This window comes from Hippocampus bargibanti, linkage group LG16, assembly GCF_051943395.1.
Source record: "Hippocampus bargibanti isolate YZ-2025 linkage group LG16, ASM5194339v1, whole genome shotgun sequence".
NCBI classification, from domain to species: Eukaryota; Metazoa; Chordata; class Actinopteri; order Syngnathiformes; family Syngnathidae; genus Hippocampus; species Hippocampus bargibanti.
This window is the reverse complement of record NC_142749.1, coordinates 10,937,645-10,942,635: the sequence shown is the minus strand read 5'-3', so window position 1 is coordinate 10,942,635 and position 4,991 is coordinate 10,937,645. Positions and strand designations below refer to the sequence as shown.

General features: G+C 37.1%; 1 protein-coding gene across 1 annotated transcript in view; it reads left to right on the top strand.

Moving 5' to 3' along the window:
• The window catches only part of drd1b (dopamine receptor D1b), a 21,707-nt gene extending 19,021 nt beyond the window's left edge, over positions 1-2,686 (top strand). Inside the window, exons 4-5 of the transcript XR_016117768.1 lie at positions 1,347-1,647; positions 2,150-2,686. The gene's annotated coding sequence lies outside the window, so the exon portion shown is untranslated. The remainder of the gene's footprint in view (positions 1-1,346; positions 1,648-2,149) is intronic.
• The last annotated feature ends 2,305 nt before the right edge of the window (positions 2,687-4,991 follow it).

Sequence of the window (4,991 nt, the reverse complement as noted above, 5' to 3'; positions counted from 1 at the left end):
AAATATACAATAAATAAATGCACACATAAATAAATACACAGCTAAATAAATAAATACATAAATAAACAAATAAATAAATCAATAAAAAAGATTGAAAAATTAAAACCTTTTTTTCCCAAATCTTTCCTGACATTTATTGAATATTTCTCGCACAGTGAAAAGGGTTAGAAAAAAACAATGATAGCCACCACAAATGGAATTTTGTGTCCAGTTCATCAATAATAGTCAGGACGTGCCATCTTTATTGAGCACAGACGACTGCATTATCACGTATCATGTCTTGATCTGCCCACGATTCCTCCTCAAGGAAATCAGTCTGAATTGATGGCTGATGTACGCTGTGAAGTACACTGGCGTCATCTAACGTCTCGGAGGGTGACAGTTTAATTATCACAATTTTTTTGTACACAAACACCTTTTAAAAATTAAAATTACGCGACATATTTCAAACCCCAGTTTGAGAAGCACTCTCTTCAAGGTATCACAATACCGCTTTTGGATTCCATCATCTGTTGGTGACACAAAAGTTGCATGAAACAACACCGTTAGCCGAACCTTGCTTGTGTAAGCAGTAAGTGCACACAAATATGATCTTCACCTTGCTGCTCCAGCACATTTTTTTCTTTTTTTTTTTTGCTTCATGATTAATAGTCCCCAAGTCACATGCTATTTATATTCTTTGCAAAGTATATGGCCTACCTTTGCATCCTTTTTTTCTGGAGTTACTTCTCAGACTTTATTCAAGTGACACATCCATGGTAAGTAGTTCATTAGCTTTAGTACTGCTTGGGGTGTTCATCACATCAACTGGGAAATGTTTGCTAATTATACAATTCTTGTAAAGCAAACATTCTGGAAGCTGATCGATTAGCCCAGAGAAGTGACTTCCTTTTTGGCCCTTCGTGCCTTGCGGGGCTGATAATGACAGGCGAGTAGAAACAATCGAGTAAACAGACAGAAATCAGACAAAGTATCCAATTTTAATAAGGCATGCTTCAAAACAACCCAAGTAAATACAATTTGACATTTCTGAACGAAAATCTTACTACAGAAAAAAAAAAATCAACATATTTTATATAGTAAAAAATAAATGGAACAGTGGACAGCACATATACCATATGGAAAAATCCTGTGTATGTATGTTGATCTTTCCCACCCTGCCCTACATCTGTCAGGATTCCTTCGTGTGCCTTATTGAAGAACCCTGGCAACCCGCCCATCTCATCTGTCCACCCTGACATCCGTCACTTTTCCATACCCGTTGATCACCCATCCCGCCTCCGTTTCCCCTTCATCCCTATGGAGCATTTTACTCTTCTCTTTGTGCTCATTCATCTTGATTGCAGGGCAGCTCTGACACACATGCGGCCACGCTGGAAGGGCCTGGCAGCGATGCGGCGACCAGGGAACGAGGAATGTTAATGAAATGCGACCACTCGGGGCGAAGTCACCAAAACTTATCTCAACTTGGGAACCGCTTGTGTGAAGTGACTACTGATGCTGTGAAGAAGTTGCCAGCATCGCCTTTGAAAAAGCCCCCATTTAATTACAAGGAACCTTATTAGGGACACCCACGCATGCAGTTAATGAGATCCGATGCAAGAGCTGTTCACTGTATTTAAAAAAAACACTCTCTGTTTATCTAAGGTTGTCACGTTCCGGCGGCGACAGTGGCAGCTGGCGAGCAGGAACGTGTGGTATAGGCGGTGGATCGTAGAGCAGGACAGAGGCGTGGGTACCGGCAAAGGATTTATTAACATAAAGCGCGGGTCCGAAAATACGCGGACCCGGTAAAAACTCGTGAAACAAACTCAAAATGACAACTGACAATGTTAGTGGGTGAGTGGCGGCAATCCACCCAACCACACTAACCAAGAAAATAAAGTGGCACACGGGGGTGCAAAACAACCTACGACGCGGTGCAAACAACAAACGCGTTCGTGGCTAAAATCATTCCTCGGGCGAAGCAAATAATGTACTGGTAACAAGTTCCACGTACTAGCTTGGCATAAGGCGAAGTATCTTCCGACGCTGGGTGGATGCCAGCGTCGGGTTTAAATGTCCACAGTTAATGAGGAGGGAATTGACAGCAGCTGGCGAGCGGCGGGAACGGAGGCCCCGCCCCGCTGTCAACTGGCTCATGACAAAGGTAATGTTGCTTATTTACAAAATTAAATTAAAGTGTGGTTTTATAATTTGGGGAATGAAAAAATATGGATTGAACTGGAATTAAACAATAAACGTGCAGGTCATGTCGATAAAAAACGCCAGAGTGTAACGACAGTCCGATATTGTTTACATCTTATTTAATACACAAATTTACTTTTCTATTTCCTGAAGGTGCACCATCAGATAAAATATTCATGGTCCAGCTTTTTGCTTCAGCAGATTCCTTATCCTCTGTCAATCATCGAATGGATTTCTTTGACAAACCCGATCAATGCCAGTGCAAAGATACAGCAAGGGATTAAGCCCCTCCCCCTGGGGGAGTTACGCAGAGTAAACAGGCTGTAGTCCTTTTAACTATAACTATCTTGAGTGATAAGCCTGACGTGACGAATGATGAAAATGTGTGCGTGTGTGTCTGTGTGTGCGTGTGTTAATGTGCGTGTGTGTAGGTGCACTAGTCCAGTCATCATAATTTAATTTCTGCTGTTCTTGAACCGTGACAGAAGATTATCCAGGATGGAGCATTAAAAATGATTTTACAAGTTTGAAAAGAAACAGGAATCTAATAAATATTAAATTTATATTATATATATATATATTATATATATTTTTATTTTAACTCATTACGAATGCCTTTTCAAGGTTTCCAAGACTCTTTGGAGTGCATTTATGGCCCTGATGGACTTGATTGACACCCCGCCCCCAACCCGTGGGCTCCAACTCATTATTCATCATCAGAGGCCACAGGTACTGTGCACTGTTTGAGAATTGCAATTTTCTGCCAACAACTAATTCACAAAGCCATCTCCTGTGCCAACCCATGTTAAATAGACTTTAATTCACATACACATTGCACAGCCATCTTTCTCTCTCGCTCTTTCTCTCATAAACGGGTAAGCCTGGATGCAGAAAAACGAGTAACTTAAACAAATGGCTTTTCTTGAGAGGAATTGCTGGCTCAGTTTCTCATCTGCACTGTGACTGCAGTTGTGAATTTTCGTTTAAAACTGTCGCCGGGCAATCATTGCCAGTCACGTTCATTTGTGTCATTCTACAATGATCCCATTGTGTGAAGTGTGTCATGTGTTGACCATCAGGAACCATAATTAGAATCAGAATCATCTTTCTTGGCCAAGTGTGGAGAACACACAAGGAATTTTCAAGGAAGTTTCTTTAAAAAAAAAAAATATATATATATATATATATATATATATATATATATATATATATATATATATATATATATATATATATATATATATATATATATATATATATATATATATATATACAGTAAAGTCTCGTTATATCGATATCGGATATATTGATAGTCCCGGTTATATCGATACTATTTCTATGCACGCACGGAGAAAATTACATGCAAACAGGGTCGGATATATCGATAGTCCCGGTTATATCGATATTTTTTCGAACTCCCTTGAATATCGATATAACGGGACTTTACTGTATATATATATATATATATATATATATATATATATATATATATATATATATATATATATATATATATATATATATATATATATATACACAGTAAAGTATATATATATATATATATATATATATATATCGATATAACGAGACTTTACTGTATATATATATATATATATATACAGTAAAGTATATATATATATACTGTATATATATATATATATATATATATATATATATATATATATATATATATATATATATATATATATATATATATATATATATATATATACTGTGTATATATATATATATATATACAGTAAAGTCTCGTTATATCGATATTCAAGGGAGTCCGAAAAAATATCGATATAACCGGTACTATCGATATATCCGACCCTGTTTGCATGTAATTTTCTCCGTGCGTGCATAGAAATAGTATCGATATAACTGGGACTATCGATATATCCGATATCGATATAACGAGACTTTACTGTATATATATATATATCTTTTTTAAAGAAACTTCCTTGAAAAATTGAAATACATGATACAATACAGATTTTAAAAAATGTAATAGAATTCAGCTACCTCGGTATTGCAATGCAATGTTGATAAAGTGACCATGGTATATCCACTGACAGTAATTTTCTACCTGAGCTAGTGGAAGACACCATTATCAGTGGGCTCGTTCGATTTGAGCTATTTCACCTTTGCTCACAAAGGGATAAAACGAGTTTGGGAATGAGGTAGTCATTTCCTGTTGGGAATAAATATGTCACAGGAGTCTGGTGATGAGAAGATGAGGGCGATATACCATTGTCAATGCCGCGCTCAGTTTACCACAATATTGTCACAATGAAAATGCCTGTTTGTGGCACACTGGTTATTTTTCAATTGCACATCGTTCCATTCGTTTTCTATCATGAAAGCTACACTCTGGACATATTTTAAATATTGCCTCAAAATTATCAAATCTTCCTTGTCTTGAGTGTTTTCACTAATTTTTGTTGAACCCCTTAGACAGGTGACATTGAGTCTGCAAATAGGCAAAGTCATGCTTTCCCTAAGAATTTATTTTTGTCACCCTAACTATTGGAGTTCGACATAGAGAGGGAAAAATGCCACTGCACACTCACCTTTCGGACTACTTTTGCTTTTCTCAAAATCCATTAGTATGTCAGCCATCCAATGAGATACTCCCTTAAATAAAGGCAAGAATGGCGTGTGGCCGCAAGTCCTGCATTAATCCTGCTGAGCGGCTATAAAAATAAAATGAAGACGGATTGCAGTAAGGGAACAGATCTATTTTCTGCGTGTTCATGTAAATGTGTGTCTACCACCAGGGACATCAATCAATTTAATTG